Source organism: Sorex araneus, chromosome 2 (genome assembly GCF_027595985.1).
Source record: "Sorex araneus isolate mSorAra2 chromosome 2, mSorAra2.pri, whole genome shotgun sequence".
Classification (NCBI taxonomy): Eukaryota; Metazoa; Chordata; class Mammalia; order Eulipotyphla; family Soricidae; genus Sorex; species Sorex araneus.
Window position 1 is genome coordinate 230,066,196 of NC_073303.1, and position 22,480 is coordinate 230,088,675.

The 22,480-nt window shown below is 42.9% G+C and overlaps 1 pseudogene; it reads right to left on the reverse strand.

The window, feature by feature from the left end:
• Window positions 1–10,937: 10,937 nt before the first annotated feature.
• Window positions 10,938–22,480, reverse strand: part of LOC101546233 (acyl-CoA 6-desaturase-like) — a 51,647-nt pseudogene continuing 40,104 nt past the window's right edge.

Below are 22,480 nucleotides of genomic sequence, written 5' to 3' on the forward strand. Positions count from 1 at the left end.
TTGGAACGACTCTTCTTAGACCCTTCCCTGCATAGTTGTTCTAGTACAGATTCCACTTACTTTATGGCCCAAGTATGCAATTCAGTGGGGACTTCATTTCCATTACATTCAGTCAACACTTTTCTACATTCATTCTTTTGTTTGGGGGCCACATGTGATTACAAAACATGGGGTTTTGGGGTTCGTTAGGATATTCCTTAGGGATTGAGCCAGGGTTGGCTATATACACGCAAATGTTTTAACCCCTGTACTCTCTCTGACCCCTAAAGTATAGTCTTGGGGCTCTGAATCACATTATATTTGTCATCAAGTTATTTTATTTAATCTGACATATTCCTCTCATTTAAGCTGCATATATCTACCTGTCCTTTCTTTCATCTTTCAGCTTTGAACAGTTAGCCACAAACTAGGTGGGTAGCAGCTACTCACCCAACTCTTACTCCATTGATATTAAAGAACTAGAATAAAAGGCATAATCAACCTTGTATTGTGTAAGGCAGTTTGAAATTTAATGTTTCACCCCCAGGCTCACCTTACCTTCCTAGTAAACTCATCGCCACTGCCTGAACCTTGGTGAAGATAGTAGTTCTGATTCTCATTTAAAATGTTTAGCACCTTTTACCTGCCCTTCATATCAGATAAAAAAATTGTCTCATACTTCATAGAGCAAAAGCTGACACCCTTGTTTCAGCACAGTATCCGGCCTGAGACCACCTTTCTTTGTGAACTCTGGGAATCCACCCTATCTCCAGATTTCCCCCCAACTCTCTCTCTCTTTCTCTCTCTTTCTCTTTCACATACACAAGTCTCTCTTCCTCTCATTTGTCATTTACAATTTAAAATAAAGACCCGCTTTAATATTAATACTAAACACTTATGTTTAACGCTGCTTACTGTGTCAGGAACTTTTCTATGGCTTTATGCATATTAACTCATTTAATATTCAAATAAATCCTATTACATTGTAGATGTCATTATAATTTTTGGGGGTAGCCACACCCAGTGGTGCTCAGGGGATACTCCTGGTTCTGTACTCAGGGATCACTCCTGGCAGTGCTTGGGGACCATATTGGGTGCTGGGGATTGACCCCGAGTCAGCCGTGTGCAAGTGTACTATCTCCCAAGACATCTTTAAGTCTTTCCACCTTAAAGATGAGAATAAAGAGAATATTTTAGCACTTGTCTAAGAGCATGTGGTTAAAAAGTACTAGATATATGTGGTAGGAGTAACTTAAAATCTTTTTTTCCTTTGTTCTCTGTTCCTCCTCTTTCGAGGTTTCATTTAATGAATGCAAGGCATATGTTTTACAGGCCCAGTCCTAAAACTCAAAATCTATACTCACTAACTCCAAAGCTTGTTTTATTTTATTTTAGTGGTGCTGGGGCTCAAACACAGAGCTTCACACATGTTATGTAAATGCTCTGCCTCTGAGTCAGTTCACTTCCTGTTTTCTATTTTAGTGTTAGGGTGGAACTCAGGGCCTCAGATTAAAAAAGCGGTATGTTCTATAGCTGATCTGTACCCTAGCCTCAAATTGTATATCCTTATATCCTTTGCTCATGTTATTCCACTTGCCTCTAATTTCCACAGTCTCTTATTTTATATTTTAGTTTTAGTTTTGGGATCACACCTTACAGAGTTCAGGGTGTATTCTTTGGCAATGCTCTGGGGACCAAGGATTTGAACCAGGATCAAATCCAGTGCCAGGGATTTGAACCAGGGTCACAGTTGCTCTAGTTATATGCAAGAAAAGTGCCTTCCCTCCTCTACAGTCTCTCATCTCTCGTGACTTCTGGTGACCAAGCCATTGACCTACACCTTGCCAGACTCAATGGCTAATGAATGCGTATCTCTATGTTTGGCCTATCAGCAGGACTGGGCAAAGATAAAAATACCTTACTCTAGGCCATTCCCACTGCATTTCCCTACTGCCATGCTCACTACATTATCATGCTTCCTCCACAACGTTTGTCTTCCAATTATCTTCAGTCTTTTCCCTTTTTAAGGTGGGGACTCCCAAACAGTGCTCAGAGAATCCAGGTGGCACTCCTGGTGATACTTGGCTAATCTGGCTATTGGCTCAGAGATTGGCCCTGAGGGTGCTGGTCTGCTTTGACTGGCAGTACTGGAGGCCGCCACGGCCCTGAGCAGTCTTCCTGACCTTGGTGTTTCATCTCTCTTTTCCCTATCTACATCCTTCCTGGTTGTCTTTTAAAGTCACAGATATGATCAGAACTCCTATGTTTAACTGTGCCTGAGCTTCAGCCCACGTCCAAGCCCCACTCTATCATTTTCTCTCGGAGGCCAATAGACTCAAAACTGATTGTGTCTAAATAAAATAGTTGGCTACTTCCCAGTCCAACCTATTTATACTTTTTCCTGGTCTTTCTTGTCCTATTAAATGCAACCACTTGTTCATGACATTTACACTGTTCACAATAAAACCTAGGCCTATGAATGTAGCCTCAGTGGCAGAGTACTTGTCTTATATGAGTGAGACCCTGAGTTTGAACCCTGGTAGCAGCCCACACCAAGTGTAATCACTGTTACTTCCACTGCTCTGAGTCTAGATGCTACAAAAAGAATGACCTCTAGTGCACCACAGCTGAGTATATGCAGAGCTCTAGCCCTGGCCATTTAAGTAACAGCAGCAAAGGAAAAGCAGTCAACCAACACAGGAGTCAGCCTTGACCTCACTTTCTCTTACATCTCACAGTGTCTCTGCTCTCCATTTTCTGCATTTCAGAGTGTACCACAACAAACTACTCCTGGTTCTTTGACAACCCTTGTCCCTTCTACTGTCCTTTCTAAGCTAGTCTAGCTCTGTTATGACTCTGGCCTGGTTCAACTTCTACATAGCAATCTGGGTGGTATTTCTAAAACAAATACTGCTCATCGGTCTCTTTCACTTAAAAAATTCTCCAGAATCCAATCCCTTTGCATGGTCTAAAATGAGTTCCTTAAACACATAACCCCTTTTCAGACTGGGAAATACAACCTGAGTCAGCACTGTCAGAAACACCTTGAAATCATTATGTGCTTGATTTTAAATTAATTATTGGTTGCTGTACATTCAGAAATCCTTTACCATTGCCAGATATTCTGTAGCCCCTACATTTAGTTAGGAGACCCAATATAGGCTTGCGGCCTGTAAGACCCTACATAATTGATCCTGCCTGCTGTGGCAGCCCCACCGACGCCACTCCCATTAGTTCCCTATAGTTCTGCCCAGTTGACTTTTTTTTTTTTTAATCTCTCCATGCCTAGAACTGTCTTAGCACAAGACAGTTGAATATTTATGGAGAGCTTCAGCTTTCAGCCTACAGTACAAAAGAAAGCCCCTGGAAAATGAAAGTCAGAGTTTGTTTGGCCCTCCCCTCCTCAAGGCCTATTTCTAAACCATGGTCATCTGCATCCTGTGGGTGCTGACCCCATATTCCCAACGTGACTGAAGCCCTAGCTAGTTTGGAGCTGAAGGTGGGGCCAGCACTTCAATGGAAATACAGGCTACAGTCCAGGTTGATGGTATCAAGTCTTAATGACTACAACTGCATTTAATTAAAAGTGGGATGACTTACTGGAGCACAGTCCTTATGCTAGTAGTCTGATTTCTGTTCTCATTCTGTTCTCTTCCAAGCTTCAATTAAGGAAGAAACAAAAGATGCCTATCGTGAGCCATGTGCGATGACCTCACCAGCTAAGACAACTGTTTGGTTTTTTTGTCTGATTTTGTTTGTAGAACTCTTCATGTTTCCTTGAACTATCCTAGCTGGCATTGCCGTGTTTATCTTCTCTTCACCTAAATTTGCACTTGTGGTGGTGGTGATGTGTGTGTGGGGGAGAGAGGGAGGGCTGGGGGAGGGCACAGCTTTTTATCTATCGCTCTTAGCTCATTTGAATTTCTAATTTCTGTTTTTGGAGAAATTTTGTGTTTGTTTTTGTTCCTCTTTGCTTTCTTCTATGGACCTCTTTTATAAACCAGTTTGTAATTTCCAGTTACCAAGGCAGAAACTAGTATTAATAATAACAATAAAAACAACATTGGCTCTGGATAAGCAATCTAGAATGATTTGGGGGGGGTTTGGTTTTTGTTTTGGGGGTCACCTCTGGTGGTGCTGTGTTTAGTCCTGGCTCTATGCTCTGGGGTCAATCCTGGTGGGGTTTAGGGGACTATATGTGGTGCTGGAGATTGAATCCAGGTTGACTGCATGAAAGGCAAGTGCCCTATACTCTGTACTATTGCTCCGGCCCACTCTGTAATTCTGTTGTTGTTCTTGTTGTTGTTTTTGGACTTCATCCAGTGGTGCTCAGGGGTTACTCCTGGCCCTGCACTCAGTAATTCCTCCTGGTGGTGCTCAAGGGACCATATAGGATGCCAGGGATTGAACCCAAGATGGCTGCGTGCCCTCCTTGCTTTACTATCTCTCTGGCCCTTGTGATGATTTTCTTCCCTGTGTCTTCTTTTCTCTCTGCGGGATGGTGGAACTTGGTATTTCTTTCCCCATTTTGTCAGTCAAGTGTCCTCCATCCATTGCAGGTGAAAGGCAGTGTCTCTCCCAGCCTCACAGACCTCTACTTTCTGACTATCTCTGAGGTGCATCTGGTCATACCCAGGCTACAGTAAAGCCCAGTGCTTCTAAAAATCTACTTTCCAGCAATATTGTCTCTTCTTAGGAGCCCATTAACCTAGATACTGTAGGGACAGCATCCTGGAGCCTTACAAGACTGGGGAAGATAGTTTTATTTGTGTTTTAGTAGATAGGTTAAATTCTGCCTCTGAAGTCTGGGAAGGCATCAGAGTCATCAGGGACAGACACAGGCAGCATGTCCAAACAAAGCAGTGAGGTTTGATCCCCCTCATCTCTTCATGATATGTATTTGACCTCTAGATAATAATTTCTTAACTATTCTCAATACGATTGAGGTTTAAGTGTTGTTATCCTTCTAGTATTTCTAAACCATGGTCATGTTTTAGAAATTTATTTTATCCTTTATTATCCTTCTAGTACGGGAAATAGGATAAATAGGAAAAAAGAATAAAATTTATTTTATACTTTATTATCCTTCTAGTAGGGGAAATAGGTCTTAGAGGAAGAAAACATACACTTTTTATTTATAAACTAGTGATATACATATAATACACAAACAGTGTATCTGTGTTATTAAAATTTCTTGGGGAGAATGATGATTGGGAAAAATATATGAAAACATTCTTTAAGGGAGTGATAATAACAAAAGAAATACCATCCTAGTCTCATGCTCTTGTTTTTGTCTGCTTTCCTCTCTCCTGATCAAACCTGTCAGCAATGAGTCTAAACACATTCTAACGTGAATTCCTTCTAAATGACTGATAAAAGTTTTAAATAGCATCTCGCTAGCTCAAGCAGTAGGACACAAGCCTATGAGAGGCCCTGAGTTCTGTCCTTGCCTTCCTGGCTAGTACCACTGAGAATGGTTCTAGACACCCCCCTCCCCCCTACCGCTCTGCCACCCACCATGCACCACTGAACTCTAGTACTGAATCATCAGACACCATATTACCAGGGTTCTGCAGCTTTGCTAGGGGTGGCCTGATAAAAAAAAAAATTAAGAGAACAAGGGACCAGAGGTTAGGACACTAGCCTTCCATATAGCCAACACAGATTTGGTCTCTGACACTGTATATAGTCCCCTAGCACATGCCAGGAGTGATTTCTGAACACATAGCCACAAGAGAACTCCAAACACTGCTGGGTATGCTAAAAAAACACTCTCCCACCAAAGATAGTAAAATAGCATCTTGTACAGAAATATTTGCACTAAAAACACCTTACGATAAAAATGAGGGGCCAGAGAGATAGCTCAAAGGGCTGACTGCAAGCCTTGCAGAGGGAGACCCAGGTTCATTCTCCAGCACTGCTTGGCCTCCTGAGTACCACAGGAAGGGGTCGTCACCAAGCAACACTGGGTGTGCTCCTGCTAAACCAAAAACAATTTATTAAAAATTAATGAATTTCCAAGAAATAAGAGAGGACACTAGGAAATGGAGACACATCCCCTGCTCATGGATAGGGAGGATTAACATTATCAAAATGGCAATACTCCCCAAAGCACTATACAGATTTAATGCTTTCCCTATAAAGATACCCATGACATTCTTCAAAGAAATAGACAAAACACTCCTGAAGTTCATATGGAACAGTAAACCCCCACTAATAGCTAAAGCAATCCTTGGGAAAAAGAAGATGTGTGGCATTACCTTCCCTAACTTCAAACTGTACTATAAAGCGGTAGTAATTAAAACAGCAGGGTATTGGGCTAGAAACAGACCCACAGACCAATGGAACAGAGTTGAATATTCTGTCACAGACTCTCAAATATATGATAACTTAATCTTTGGCAACAGAGCAAGAAATGTGAAGTAGAACAGGAAAACTTCTTTAACGAGTGGTGCTGGGAAAATTGAACAGCTATGTGCAGAAAAATGAGCTCTGATCTCTGTCTAATTGCCAGGCACAAAAGTCATATTAAAGTGGTTTAAAGACCCCAATATCAGACCTGAATCTGTAAGGTACGTGGAGGAAAATGTAGGCAGAACTCTCCATGACACTGAAATTAAAAGCGTCTCTAAGGATCAAACACCACTGACCAAGCAAGTAGAAACAAACATAAACAAATGGGACTACATTAAACTAAAAAGCTTCTACACCTCAAAAGAAACAGTGATCAAAATACAGAGAGAGCCCACAGAATTGGAAAGAATATTTACCCAATACCCATCTGATAAGGGATTAATATCCAGAATATACAAGACACTAGTAGAATTGTACAAGAAAAAAAAACACCAACTCTATCAAAAATGGAGAGAAGAAATGAACAGAATCTCCTCAAAAGAGAAATACAAATGGCCGAAAGGCACATGAACAAATGTTCTATATTTCTAATCATCAGGGAGATACAAAACAAAACAACAATGAGATACCATCCACACCACAGAAACTGGCACACATCAAAAAGGACAAGAACAACTTGTGCTGGCGCGGATGTGGAGAGAAAGAGACTTTCTTTCATTGTTGGTTGAAATGTCAATTGGTCCAGCCTTTTTGGAAAACAATATGGGCATTCCTTAAATAACTAGAAATTGAGCTTCCATATGACCCAGCAATACCACTTCTGGGAGTATATCCCGAGGGTGCAAAAAAGCACAGTAGAAACAACATCTGTACCTGTATGTTCACAATAGCCAGAATAGTAGTACTGTTCACAATAGCCAGAATCTGGAAATAACCCAAGTACCCGAGAACAGACGACTGGCTAAAGAAACTTTGGTACATCTACACAATGGCATATTATGCAGCTGTTAGGAAAGATAAAGTCATAAAATTTGCTGATAAGTGGATGGTCATGGAGAGTATCACGCTAAGTGAATGAGTCAGAAAGAGAGGGACAGGCATAGAAGAACTGCCTTCATTTGTGGAATATAAAATGTCATAATATGAGACTAACACCCAAGGACAGTAGAGACAAACGCTAGGAAGATTGCTCCATAGTTGGAAGCCTGCCTCATGAGTTGGGGAAGAAGGCAGTTAATAGAGAAGGGATCACTAAGTCAATGATGGTTGAAAGGATTGCTTGGGATGAAGATGTGTGCTGAAAGTAGATAAAGGACCAAATGTGATGGCCTTTCATTATCTGCATTGCAAACCACAATGCCCATAAGTAGAGAGAAAGAGGGAAACTGTATGCTATAGAGTCAGGGGGAGGGATGAAACGGGGTGGGGGTAGGGGTACTGGGGACATTGGTGGTGGAAAATGTACACTGGTGAAGGGATGGGTGTTCAATCATTGTATAACTGAAACTCAGACAAAAAAGCTTTGTAAGTATAGCTCACAGTGATTCGATTTAAAAAAATTAATGAATTTCCTTGTAAGCACAAGGCTGAATTGGATCCCTAACACTGCCTCACATGCCCAGTGTGTTCCCAGTGGCACTTCCCTTGGGAATCCTGTACAATGATAAAGTGTACAATCTTGGCACATGACAACCAAGTGTGTGTGAACACCATAACCAAGTGTGCAAAGGCAACAGCAAAAGGAAGGGAAGCGGTGAAGGAAGCAGGGGATGAATGAAGGCCAGAAAGATAACTCAATGGGTTGGAGTGCATGCTTTACACATAAGGGTTAGATTCCTGGCACTGTATGGCCCCTCAAGCACTGCTGGAAGTAACACCTAAGTGTAGAGTTGAGAGCAGTCCCCAAACAACGCTGAATATGATTTCAAAGAAAACAAATCAAGAAAAAATAAAATCAAACAAATAATACAACTCCAACTGTAGAACTGTAGGTTAAACAGAGGGATCACTGCTTTCTGAAAAGCTTGGATTCCCACGGCTGGTTTCCCCAGGTTCCAGCCCACACTCCTTGCTGTCCCCTGCCTGCCTCCTTGACAGGCACATTTTACTTTATTTTATTTATATAAAGACTGTGGTTTACAAAGTTGTTCATAATGCAATTGTTACAGCCATTCAATGTTACAACCCGAATCCAGAGTGACCTTTCCTCCACCATTGTTCCTATTTTCCCATAACCCCCAAAGCCTGCCTCCTAAGCAGGCAAAACATTATTTTATATTACTTGTAACAAGTAAGTGGCTAATGGAATTACCAAAAATACTTAAGGAAAAGAAATTTGTTAAAACTGTTGTATCTCATGGAGTCCTCAAGTCCTTGTATGAGGATTTAGTAAGCTATTTTATTACCAGCTGAGCCATTGGTGTCACTGTTTTTGCTTGCTGAATTTAGTTGGCTTCTATGTTATTTTCCCATCTAATTTGGTGTGCTCCTACTGGGATGTCAATATTATGGAATTTGAGGATACATAGCCCAGCAGTCTAGAAACTTCAGGATCTTGACAGGCATGTTTTTTGTTCGTTTGTTTTTTTGAGGGGGGGGCGATGTTCCACACCCAGAAATGCCCAGGGGTTGTTCCTGATTCTGTTCTCAGGAATTACTCCTGACAGTGCTCTGAGGACCATATGGATTTCCGGGAATTTAATCTGGGTAGCCTTGTGCAGGCAGATTCCCTTCTCACTGTATTTCTCTAGCCCTGACAGGCACATTTTGAAGTTTGGTTGTTGTAGTTTGGTCTCATACTTCCAGTGTTGTTGAGTCTGTGGTTTAGATATATACCACACCCCTACTCCACTGATGTGCCCACAGCTCCTGTCCCTGCTTCTATTACATTGCATCCTTCTCCTCTTATTTCCCACTTGATTTCTTTCCTTCCCTTAAGGATGGTCTAGGTGTCACTCCTTCAATATCTTTCATAACCTCATCCTGTTATTCTATATACCACAGATAAGTTAGACCATCCTGTGCTTGTCTTTCTTCTTCTAACCTACTTAATTTAATATCATCCAGTCCTATCCAAGTTGCATCAAATTGCATGATTTCATCATTCCTTGTAGCTGCACAGTATTACACTGTGTTAGATATATATGTATATATATGCATACATATATATATATACACACACATACAACACCTTTATTATGCACTCACCTGTCATTGGACTTTTAGGTTGATTTCATGCCTTGTGCTAGGTACTGCAATGAATAATGGTATGCATATGTCCTTTTGCATGAATGTTTTTGTGTCCTGGGGTTAGATCTCCAGAAGGAGGATTGCCAGTTTATATGAAATTTTACTTTACTAAGTCTCCATACGGGTTCAACCAGAAAGCATTCCCACAAGTGATGGATGAGTGTTCCTTTTGCACCACATCCCCACCAACATAGATTATTCCCAGTTTTCTTTTTGTTATATGCCATTCTCACTGATGTGAAATGGTATGTTCGAGTCATCTTGACTCTGACTTCCCTGGTAAGTGATGATGAGCACTTTGGCATTTGCCTATTGGTCATCCATCTGTATATTTGTCCTCTTTAGAGGACTGCTGATTGTAAAAATAAAATTATCTGTTTATTTTTTCTTCCCATATTTTGTTAAAATTTTTATATTTTTGTTGTTGAGTTTTTTGAGTATACTTTATGCATCTAGGATATCAACCCTTTAACTGTTGTGTTGAGTGCAAATATTTTCTCCCATTCACTTGAGTGTCTTTTCTTTTTTTAAAATAAAATTACTTCTTTATTTCCCCCCAAATAAAACATGGAGTGGAAGGAGCAGAGTGATAAAAAAATAAAGCTCAGTTCCCAATCTGCCTCTGGGGAAACGGCAGTTCCAAGGCAGGGTGTTCCTGGGGGGTGGGGCTCCCACAACAGCATCCCACAGAGCTGTCCTCTCACTGTGATTGCTGAGATGCCATTGCTCAGAGGCCCTGTCTGCTCAGTGCTGCCCCCCAGCCCCCTCTTAAACACAAAGGGGTGAGTGGGTTAGATTCCAGTGCACTCCGGGGCCCCTCTTTGCACCTCCTGTCCCTGGCTGCTGGCCTCCGGCCCCACCCTCACCTTTGCCCTCCGGGTATCCTCATGTCCCCCACTGCCTTCCCCAGCTCGAGCCTGCTGGTTGTAAAAGGTGAGATTATTAGAGGTCCAGCACCCCGGCACCCCCACCCCATCAGGAAAGATCCTGGAGCAGAAAGGTTACAAAACCAGAAAAAGTTGTGAGTGTGGAAGACAGTTTAGAAAGGGGTGTGCCCAGCAAGAGAGGAGGGTTTGACTGAGCCCCAGAACTGAGCTGTGCCCTCTGCCCTCCTGAGCAGGGCCATAGGTTCTGGTGGGGGCCCAGGAGACACCTGCCAGGGCCTCCATCCAGAGCATTTGAGGGAGAAGGCGGTGGAGAGAAGGGAAGAGAGGTAAGGTGGGGCACCAAACACAAGAGTGAGCCAGTGTGAGCCTTGTGGACATCCCTCATAAAGAGCCCAGTCACCCTTGGGCTACCCTCACTTTCTTCCCCTGCTCCAGGGAGGCTGCAGCTTCACTTGGGGAGGGAGGCCGTCATCCACAGTACCTAGACTTCTTCAGGGCTCTGAGCAGCAGCCTCTCCTGGTAGTGGACGTTATGCTGTGTACAGGGACTTTGCCAGTGGTGCCACCTCATGGAAGTGTGGCGGGTGTGGGGAAGAGGTGACGCTCCATCTGGAAGTTGAGGTGGCTGCTGAATCAGTCACTGAGGGACTGCTGGCTGCTGAACTAATCCCAGCAGGTCTCACGGACCATCTCCGTGATGCCGTGACTCATCTGTGTGACCCACACAAACCAGTAGCTCTCCAGGAACCCGATGAAGTCAAGGAACAGCACGGTCCCCATGACGCCAGAGAAAGGGGTGTAGGTGATGAACCAGTGGGTGCAGCAGCTGATGGATCAGGCCAGGGCCACCCAGTCCTCGCCGATGATCATGGTCACGATAATCTGGCACTGGAAGTACCTGGGGCTGAGCAGCTGTGGTGGTCTGATCAGGAAGTATTTATGCTGGCGGTTGCAGGGCAGGTTCTTCAGCTTCTTTTTGCCGTGCTGGATGGGCTGTCACTTGCCCAGGACAAACACAGGCAGCATGCTCACATCCAGGTCTTGAGGGAGAGGTTGAGCTTGGTGTGGTGTGGAAGTGGCAGCTCTACCAGTCAGCAGAGGTGCCCTTCGGGTGGCTGATTAGGATCTTGTGCACTCAGTGATTCCGCCTGGACTTCTTGGAGACTTCTAGGTGGCCGTAATCATGCTGCAGCCATCCAGCCTGGGCCTGAGAGATAAGGACAAAGGCTGCAATGAGGGTTGGGATCCAGCCATTGCTGAAGAAGAGGTTGAACCAGGCAGTGCCCTCCAAGGTGAACACGTGCCCTAGGAGCAGGAGACAAAATAGGTGATTGCTCTTCAAGTGGTTCATGTCCTCAGCCGCCTTCTGCAGGGCCCAGTGTCCTCGGTGGTCTGAGAGTTCTTGCAGCATCTGGCTGGGCACTTGCAGCACCAGCTCTCGGATGAGCAGGGCCTTGGTAAAGCTGCCCATCAAGGTCACCGTGGAGGGCGCTGAATGCATCGTGGACTCTTTCCCTACTTAGTGTCCAAGTACTTGTACTTGCTGCGCCCCTCAGTGCTGGCTGGACCACTTTGTGACGTTGTAGACCTTGCAGTGGACGGCTTGTCAGCATGCAGGTTGTGCCCTTCGCTGTAGGTAGACATGGGCACCTCACGACCCTCTGCTGCCCTCGTGAACCAGCCCGGATGCTCAGAGCTTACTCCTGTCTGTTCCGGGATCACTCTTTGGTGGAGCTTAAGGCACCATGTGGGGTGCTGGGGATTGAGTCCGTAGTAGGTGCAAGGCAAACGCCCTACTCACTGTACTGTCACTCCGGTTTCCCTTCTGATTCTCATGCCTTTGCCATTGGGTTCATATCAAAAAAATACTTAGGGTTCAAATCTTGGTGCATTCTGACTATCTTTTTTTCAATGTGTTTTTATGGATTTGGGTCTCATCTCAAGGTTTTTGGTCCACTTTGAACTGACTTTTGTGTGAAATGAGCAATATGGATCCAGTTTAATTTTTTCATACGTGGTTATCCCACTTCCCAGCATTATTTGTTGAAGAGGCTATATTTACTCTATTTCACATCCAGACTATTTTGTAAAAAAATAGCTAACAGGTATGGGTATTTTCTTTGGGTATTTGATTCTAACCCCCTGATGAGAGAACCTGTCCTTATTCTAGTACAATCTTATTTTGATCACTATAACTTCATAGTTTAGTTTCAAATTAGGTAATGAAATAACTCCCAGCTTCCTAGTTTTTCATTATGGCTTTGGTTATCCAGGGCATTTTATTACATACAAACTTTACTGAAGAATTTTCTGAAGAATGCTGTCTGAATTTGGATGAGAATTGCATTAAATCTATATAAATAATAATTTAGGTAAGATGGTCATTTTGACCATTTTAATTATTCCAATTCATGAATGTGAAATATTTTTCTATTTCCTAAGATTTTCTATTGTTCGTAGGTGACTTCTGCAAGTAGAAATAATTAGACTTCTTTACTTTTAACTTGGATTCCTTTTTTCTTGCTTGAATACTATAGCTAGGACTTCTAATATATGGATAAAAGTAGAGTCAGTGGACAGACATCCTTGACTTGTACCTAATCCTAGAGGGAACAGTTTTACTTTTTCATCATTGAGAATGGTACTGACTGTGGGTTAGTTATAAATGGGTATTACTATCTTAAGGAAGGTTTCTTCCACCCTTACTTTTGAGGGGTTTTATCATGGATGTTGGATCTTGCTTAAAAGATTTATCTGCATCAATTGATATGACAATATGATTTTCACTGTCACTGTCACTGTTATCCCATTGCTCATCAATTTGCTCGAGCAGGCACCAGTAACATCTCCATTGTGAGACTTGCTGTTACTGTTTTTGGCATATTGAATACGCTAAAGGTAGCTTGCCAGGATCTGCCATGTGGGTGAGTTACTGTCGGTAGCTTGCTGGGCTGTCCGAGAGGGTCAGAGAAATCGAACCCAGGTCAGCTGTGTGCAAGGCAAACGCCTTACCACTGTGCTATCGCTCCAGCCCAATATGATTTTATCCTATGTTAATTGATTTGTATATGTTGAATCATTCTTGCATTCCTGGGATGAATTTCACTTGATTGTGGTGTATGTTTTTTTTTCTTTTTGGGTCACACCCAGTGATGCTCGGGGGTTACTCCTGGCTTTGCATTCAGGAATTACTCCTGGCAGTGCTTGGGGGACCATATGGGATGCTGGGGATTGAACCCAGGTTGGCCGCGTGCAAGGCAAATGCCCTACCCACTGTGCTATATCACTCCGGCAGCGTGGTGTATGTTTTTTATTTTCATTATTTTTTTATTGAATCACCGTGAGAACAGTTACAAAACTTTCCAGCTTAAGTCTTGGTCATACAATGATTAAACACCCATCCCTTCACCAGTGCACATTTTCCACCACCAAGAACCCAGTATAACCTCCATCCCATCCCTCCCACTGCCTTTGTGGCAGATGATTTCCACTTTACTCTCTCTCTACTTTGATCACATTCAATATTTCGACAAAAGACCCACCATTATTATTTGGAATTTCCCCCAACAATCAGACCTGCCGAAAAGGCATCATTAGATAGTTTGTTTTCTATTGCTGGTTATGAAGAGCATATGATGTCATGAGGCTGCAAAGCGGCCACACGATTTTGGATTTTTGATATTTTAGTAATAAGTCTGAAGGGATTTCTGCCAAAAGTCTCTGGTTCCGAGATTTGTTTGTGTGCCTCTGGGGTCATGGCTGTTCAGGAGCCAGGAGCCATTCATGGACGGCAAGTTTGGACCTCTTTGGGGGGGGGAGAGGGGCTGGTTCCACTCCCCACCCCATGAGGCTTTAGTCTCATCACTGCAGTCTCATATCTGGCTGTCCAATAGGCTCAGGAAAGTGGTGGCCACCACGCTGCCAGGGAGAAAAGGTGGAAGGGACAAACATGTTTCCCACCCGGGATGGCACTCTATACTATTGAGTTCTTCTCTAAATTTTTAAAATTATTTTCTTGCTTCTATTGCTTTTTGCATTTGCTTGTTGTTACTTCTCTAGATTTTTGAAATGTCTTTAGGTTGTTGATTTGAGCATTTTCTTCATTCCTAATGTAGGCCTGTATTGCCATGAATTTCTCCCTTAGTACAGATTTTTCTGTATCCCATAGATTCCAATAGCTTGTTTTTTCATTCTTATTAGTTTAAAGTTTTTAATTTATTTTTTATTTCCTATTTGATTAAGGTTTTTTAGCAGTTTTGTTCAGTTTCCATGTGCTGGAGTTTTCCCCCAACATCTTTTTGTGGTTAATTTCTATTTTCGTGGCATTGTCGTCTGAGAGGATGATTTGTATGATTTCCATATTTGTAATTTATGTATGCTTTAGTTATTCTCTAGTATGTGATCTATCCTGGAGTTTATTCCAAGTTTTCTAGAGAAGAATATGTATTCAGCTTTTTTTGGGAGAGCCCTGTATATTTCCATCAATCCCAGTTCTTATAGCTTCTCATTTTGGGCTCATGTATCTACTGATATTCTGTCTCATTGATATGTCTATTAGCAAATGTAGAGTGTTGAAGTCTTCCAGTACTATTTGTTTCATAAACGTGTTTGAGAGCAGAAGCTTTATAAACTTTGCTGCCCCTTCGGGGGTATGGTGCCGCCAGCAGGTCAACCTGTGCCTTCGGGGTGAGTGCATCAGCAGCCTGATGGTGTCTTCAGTCTTCCTGATACCCCAAAATTGCTGCTGTGCCTTTGACTAGACCTCACGACTTGGAACCAAGTTTACCAAGAAATTAAACAGCCAAAAGTTAAGTCTGTGGGAGCCACACCCACAAACCACCTCCGGCTCAGCTATGCATGATCATTTATTGGTCTTATTTTAGAGACCCATAGATAAGTATTGAAAGAGATCAAATGCCACAGTTAATCTTGGACCCACGCGTGGCTGAACAGACTGGGTAAGTTGGCGGGGGCAGGGTTGGCCTGGTGGTCTGCCCAAGCAGGGCCCCCAGAAGCCGCTTGCTTCCACAATCCAAAATCGCTGACATATTCCCAGCCGGACTCCACCATCTCAGGACAGACCACACTAAGACATAATCTGCTGAAAATTCTGGTATGTGGGTTTTGTGACTGAAATCTCCAGGCTTTCTCAGAGTTGGGGTGGGCTACCTCTCCCCACTTCCCAATACACATGGAAGCACTGGCAATCACCCCCATGAACCAACTCCAGCACCACCCTGTAAGCTCTACTGCTGGCCTTGCTTCAGAGACCCCTAAATAAATCTCAAAAGAGATCAAAAGCTGCAGAAAAGGTGAAAGATTTATACGATCTGAAGAGAAACCAGAGTATTAGATATTGAACTCCCATTTGACCCAGCAATACCACTGCTGGGAATATATCCCAGAGAGGCAAAAAAGTATAATCAAAACGACATCTGCACATGTATGTTCATCGCAGCACTGTTTACAATAGCCAGAATCTGGAAAAAACCCGAATGCCCCAGAACGGATGACTGGTTGAGGAAACTTTGGTACATCTATACAATGGAATACTATGCAGCTGTTAGAAAAAAGGAGGTCATGAATTTTGTATTTAAGTGGATCGGCATGAAAAGTTTCATGCTGAGTGAAATGAGTCAGAAAGAGGGAGACAGACATAGAAAGATTGCACTCATCTATGGTATATAGAATAACAGAGTGGGAGACTAACACCCAAGAACTATAGAAATAAATACCAGGAGGTTGACTCCATGGCTTGGAGGCTGGCCTCACATTCTGGGGAAAGGGCAACTCAGAGAAGGGATCACCAACTATAATGTAGTCGAAGGCCATGCGGGGGAAGGGAGTTGCGGGCTGAATGAGGGCTAGAGACTGAGCACAGTGGCCACTCAACACCTTTATTGCGGGCCGTAGCAGCTAAATAGAGAGAGAGAGTACAGAAGGGAATGCCCTGCCACAGTGGCAGGGTGGGGTGGGGGGAGATGGGATTGGGGAGGGTGGGAGGGATGCTGGGTTTACTGGTGGTGGAGAATGGGCACTGGTGAAGGGATGGGTTCCCGAACTTTGTATGAGGGAAGTATAAGCACAAAAGTGTATAAATCTGTGACTGTACCCTCACGGTGATTCACTAATTTAAAATAAATAAATTAAAAAAAAAAGATGCAGAAAAGCTCGGACCTATGCATGGCTGGACAGACCGGGGTAAATTGGAGGAGGGCGGGTTGGCCTGCGCCCACCCAAGCAGAGCCCCTGGTAGCCACTTGCTTCCACAATCCAAAATTGCCACCATACTCCCAGTCTGACTCCACCATCTCAGGACGGACCTCACCAAGATATAATCTGCCGAAAATTTTCTAATGTGGATCTTAGCGCACTGATAGCCCTGGCTCAGAGACACAGCAGGAAGTCCTGGGAAACACCACAGTGCCGGAGATCTCTCCAGGTCCCATACGGAGTCAATTTCACCGGGGCACCCCAGATGGAGGAGATGCAGTCTCCCCACCTACTCCAGATGGAATCCCAGTGACCAAGAGTTTCCACCAGCAAGGCCCAGGTATGCAGGTTCCAGGACTGAATCTCCAGACCGCATGGCAGCAGAGGACCTGCGCTGTCCCTCCCTGGGTCCCCACCTGCCCAGTAGACTGACTGTCACACCCACTATATGCTTCCAGGTGCCATCTTAGCACACCAACAGCCCTGGCCCAGAGACTCCAATTGAATCCCCAAATGGATTAGTGCCACACAGAGATGTCTCTGGAACCGAACCATTTACAATCCAGAAATTTACATTTACAATTGTGGCCGTGCAAGCTCTCATGATATTAAAAATGGGCAATGGAAAATAAATTATCTAGCGTTTGCTCTGGCAGGTAGGCTTGACTGGTGGTGGAAAATTTCGAGCAAAACATAATGCCCAAAATTAGAGAGAGAGTGTATTGGGGAAATTGCCTGCCATAGAGGCAGGGTGAGGACTGGGATGTGGGTGGTGGAAAATGTGCACTGGTGGAGGGGTGGGTGTTCCGTCATTGTATAGCTGAATCTCAAACACGAAAGCTTTGTAACTCTACATCACAGTGATGCAATTAAGAAAAAAAAGTAATGTGGAGTTCATGTCCAATTCAATCAGCTTAATCAATGGCTGAACAAATAGCAGTACTCCTACAATATTAGCACTGTCGTCTCATTGTTCATCAATTTGCTCGAGCGGATACGAGTAACATCTCCATTGTGAAACTTGTTGTTCTGTTTTTGGCATATCTAATACGCCATGGGTAGCTTGCCAGGCCCTGCCATGCGGGTGGGATACTCTCATTAGCTTGCTGGGTTCTCCGAGAGGGACGAAGGAATCGAACCCGGGTCGGCCGCATGGAAGGCAAATGCCCTACCTGATGTGCTATCACTCCAGTCCACTGAATTATTTTTTTAAAAAGAAATTAAGTGTTTTTCCTGTAAACAGATGTATCCAGGGGCTGGAGCAATAGCACAGCGGTAGGGCATTTGCCTTGCATGCAGCCGACCCAGGATCGATTTCCAGCATCCCATATGGTCCCTTGAGCACCACCAGGAGTAATCCCTGAGTGCAGAGCCAGGAGTAACCCCTGTGCATCGCCAGGTGTGACCCAAAAAGCAAAAATAAATAAATAAATAAAAATGGGCCGGAGTGATAGCACAACAGGTAGGGCATTTGCCTTGCACGCAACCAATCCGAGTTCGATTCCCAGCATCCCATATGGTCCCCTAAGCACGGCCAGGGGTAATTCCTGAGTGCAGAGCCAGGAGTGACCCCTGAGCATTGCTGGGTGTGACCCAAAAAGCAATAAATAAATAAATAAATAAATAAATAAATTATCCATTCAATTACTCTATGTCTTTTTGATAGGAGAGTTTATTCCTGTATCATTTAGAGAGATATTGAAATAAAGGCAGTAATGCCTTTTTTGCAGTGTGGTTTAATTATTTTTGCAATTTTCCATTTCTTATTTTAGGTAGCCTTTCAGTAATCCTTGCAGTGTTGATTTATTTGTAGCAAATGTCACCAGCTCTTGTTTGACTGAGAACGTTTTTATTCTTCCCTCAGATCTAAATGACAGCTTTGTAGAATAATAGAGTGTAGGTTGAAAGTTTGTTGTATTCAATACTTTGATGTGTCATTGTACTCTTTTCTTGATTATCTGGTATCATATGGGAGATCTGTTACAATCCTTATGTTTATTTCCCTTGTACTTGAGAGCTTTCTTTCCTCTTGATACTTGAAGTATTCTGTATTTCTATTTGGTTTTAACCATTTTTTTTGTAGCACATCTTGGCCTTGTTGTGCTTGAATCTATTTTGCTGAGTACTCTTAGGGTCTTTTTTTAAAATTAAATCACCATGAGATACACAAAGTCATTCATGATTTGGTTTCAGTTATACAATGTTCCAACTCCCACCCCTCCACAAGTGTACATTTCCCACCACCAATGTCCTTAGTTTTCCTCCTTGCCACCACCCCCCACCCAGTTGGCCTCTATGGCAGATACTTTTCTCCTCTCTCTCTCTCTCTCTCTCTCCCTCTCTCTCTCTCTCTCTCTCCCCCCCTCTCTCTCTCTCCTTTTTCAATACAGTTACTGAGAGGATATCATATCCCTTTACCTCTTTTTAGCACTCAGTCCTTGTCCAGAATAATCATTTCATTTCCAACTGTCATTCCAACTATCATGGTCTCTTCTCAGTCATAACTGCCCTCCCTCAACCATTACCTGTGGCAAGCTTCCAGTCATGGACCAGTGTTCCCAGCCCTCGTTTCTACTGTCCTTGGGTATTAGTCTCATACTATTTTTTTTATATCCCGCAAATGAGTGTAATCATTCTGTGTCCGTCTCCCTCTGATTTATTTCACTCAATGTGATGCTCTCCATGTCCATCTATTTATAAGAACATTGCATAACTTCATTTCTTTTCTGGTGGCTAAGTAGTATGGTGCAGTTGCACCATAGTTTGTTTATCCAGTCATCTCTTCTCAGGCTCTAGGGCTGTTTCCAGATTCTAGCTATTGTGAATAGTGCTGCAGTGAACACAGACGTGCAGACAATTTTTCTGCATTGCGTTTTTTGGGGCCCTAAGGTATATTCCCAGGAGTGGTATTGCTGGGTAGTATGGAAGCTCAATTTCTAAATTTTTGAGGAATTCCTATATTGTTTTCCAAAAATACTGGACCAGTCGACAGTACTACTAACAATGAATGAGAGTCCCTTTCTCCCTGCATCCACATCAGCATTGGTTGCACTTATTCTTTTTGATGTGTGCTAGTTTCTGTGGCATGAGATATCCCATTGTAGTTTTGATTTGTATCTCCCTGATGATTAATGATATAGAGCATTTTTTCATATGCCTTTGATCATTTTTTGTTTATTTGTTTGTTTGTTTTTGCTATGCTCAGGGGTTACTCCTGGCTCTACACTGAGCAATTACTCCTGACAGTGCATGGGAACCATGTGGGATGCTGGGGATTGAACTCGGGTCAGTCACATGCAAAACAAATACCCTACTATTGCTCCAGATAGTTTGTATTTATTCTTTGAGGAAATTTCTGTTCATTTCTTCTCCCCATTCTTTTTTTTTTTTTGATGGAGTTGGATGTTTTGAATCTGTGAACAGGTTTTCCTCCAGAGACTGGGGCAAGTTATGAGCTATTATCTCTCTCTCTTTTTTTTTTTTTTTTGCTTTTTGGGTCACACCCAGCGATGCTCAGGGGTTACTCCTGGCTTTGCACTCAGGAATTACTCCTGGCGGTGCTTGGGGGACCATATGGGATGCCGGAGATCGAACCCGGGTCGGCCACGTGCAAGGCAAACGCCCTACCCGCTGTGCTATCGCTCTGGCCCCAGAGCTATTATCTCTTATACCGCTCATTCTTTCCCTCTTATCTTTTTCTTCTTGTATTCCTATAATTTGAAGATTATTCTTCTTGCTGTTATCCACTAAGAAACTTTCATTTTTTCTTATTTATCTTTATTGCTTCACTATTGCTGATGTTTTGTCTTCAAGTTTACTGATATATGGTTTGTGTTTTTTCGCCCTACTGCTGTGCTATCGCTCCAGCCCCAACTATTGCATTTATTTCTCCTTCAATTTCATCTGTTTGGATTCATTATAATCTGAATTAATTATTCTTTGGGTTGACTGAATATCTCTTCTAGTGATTACTTAATTTTGTCATTCATAAAATGTCACTTGGAGGTTCTTCTTGAGACTTGCTGAGTTTGAGGACTTGCTTGGAGTTCTGTCCCTGTTGGCTAGTGCCGCTGAATTTCTTTGTTTCCCTCATTGTCCTTAGAGTTTTGTGGATGCTCACAATGCTCTGCAACAACACACATGAACACCACAGCTGCATACAAGTTAATTGGAGCATCACAACAATAGCCACAAAGGAAAGGGAAGTGGGGGGAAATAATGAGAAACATGAATTTTGATGTCAGAAGTTTCTTTCTATGTGCAATTTAGGAATAGAGATGTTGGAACATTTACGATAATTTGATTATTAAAACATTTTTATGGGGCAAGGGAGTTGGATAATGGTCCTCAGGCTTCTTTCTCTGTGTTCAGGGTTCATTACTAGACGTGTTTGGGGGTCATATTTTAGAACTAGGGATTTGAACCAAGGTTGACCTTGTGCAAGGCAAGGGCCTTACCTGCTGTACTATTTCTCTGCCCTACTCACTATCATTTTGACTTGCATTTCCCTAATAATCAGTGATAATAAACACTTTTCCATGTGTATGACTCTTCTACATTCATTTATGCAACTCGCATATTCAGAAACTAGCATTGAACTGATCTTTCTGTCTTTGGGGGTGGGAGTTTGGGCCATATTTGGCAGTGCACACGGGCTATTTCTAGAAACATGAATAAAAATTAAAGCACATAGGAGATGATTTTTCTACAGTGAAGATGTTCCTATTGATTAAGTATCTTGTAAGCTTGATAGGAGTCTGCAGAAGCCAGGAAACATGCACTCCCTGTTTTCTGAAGGGCCCTGGTTTTTGTTCTTTCCAGACCTAAGGGTGAAAGCAGTAGGGTAGAGTGAACAGAACAAGGTTGTGCGTATTTGTCCTGTCACTGCTATTTCTTAACTTCTTGACCTTGGGCAACTCCTTTATAATATGACAATGAGAGAGTAGATGAAATAAGAAAAAATAAGAGAGCTCCTAACTGTTGTCTGCCAATAAAAATATAGTGACTATTATTAATTTGGATGGACCATAGTTTTACATTTGGGGGGCAGTTTGTGCCATATCTGGCAGTGTTCAAAGGTTACTCCTGGCTCTTTACTCATAGATCATTCCTGGTGGTGCTCAGGGGACCGTATGCAGTTCTGGGAATTGAACTATGTGTGTAGGGAAAAGACTTAAGTCCTTTAATATTTCCCTGGCCCCAGATGTTTTTAAATTAAAAAAATCTCTAATTGTTGCTGTTTTTGCAATGACCACAGGGATCACACACAGTTGGTGTGGTGCTTTCACACTTTTTTATAAAATAAATTTTTAATTTTAATTTTTTAATTAGTGAATCACCATGAGGGTACAGTTACAGATTTACACATTTTCATGCTTGTGTTTCCATCATATAATGTTTGAGAACCCATCCCTCCACCAGTGCCCATTCTCCACCATCAATGAACCCAGTATCCCTCCCAACCCCCAATCCCATCGCCCCACCCCATCCCGCCTCTGTGGCAGGGCATTCCTTTCACACTTTGTTTTGGTACTTGCAGAGAGTGGAACACTTGGTAGTAATGCTCACATACTTAGTTGCAGTGCTCATGAGGGACTGCACACTTTAGTTGCGGTGCTCACATAATTGATTTTGGTGTTCACACTCTTGGTTGCAGTACTCTATAGTTGACACACTTTTGTTGTGGCTCTGGTAATCCAAATGGGAGTTCTGCCAGTATCACACTCAGTATGTGAGTCAGTCCTGGCAAATGAACTCAGAGCTTCATGCCTGTAAGCAGGTATTCTACTACTTAGCTCT